Source organism: Odontomachus brunneus, unplaced genomic scaffold, assembly GCF_010583005.1.
Source record: "Odontomachus brunneus isolate Ranch 3 - 2012 unplaced genomic scaffold, Obru_v1 Obru_scaffold_153, whole genome shotgun sequence".
NCBI lineage: Eukaryota > Metazoa > Arthropoda > Insecta > Hymenoptera > Formicidae > Odontomachus > Odontomachus brunneus.
The window spans coordinates 666,865-667,592 of NW_022639603.1; positions in this window are offsets into that span (position 1 = coordinate 666,865).

A 728-nucleotide genomic window follows, 5' to 3' on the forward strand; every position below is an offset into this window, starting at 1 on the left:
GGAATATCTAGCGTTTACTGGAATTAGTTTCACATTAGGATCCAATTAATGTCCAATGTGAAAAAATTGAGTAAATATTATTGCTTAACATTTGCCCAATATTGTCTAATATTATTGGACCAATATTGCTGACCAATATTGGTTAAATAAGAAACGATATCCATTTTACAATATTGGACCAATGTTAGGAAATCAATTCATATTCAATATTTAATATTAGATTTACATAATTTTTCAATATTGCGTCAATATTATGCTACTAGAATAAAATATCTGCTCATAAGTCGTTTGTTAATCTTGCGTAATTCGTTTGCATTTTTAATTTTACTTATGCTACATTATTGTGTGCAATTTTTAAGATGAAGGCATATTGTATATACTGATTTTCAAAACAGCTTGAACACTTTCAATGCAGTTGAAGACACACAGGCGATAGTCCAATGAAAGAAATCATTTTCGAAAATTTCTTAAAAAATAAATTCTTACTAAGATTCTATAGTTTATATACAGGGTGTTCGGAAAGTACCGGGACGCCCGAATATCAGGAAAAATATAAGTTTTACAAAAAAATGTTTCAGAAAAAAGTTGTGGCGTTTAAAAAGATGTATTTACTGATCACATCAGTTTGACCTTGGGTTGCGTAGCGAAGGTCAGGTCAAGGTCACATTAATTTTTTTAAATGGAACACCCCATTTTTCATTGCATATTCTTATAGCACATCTCGAGAG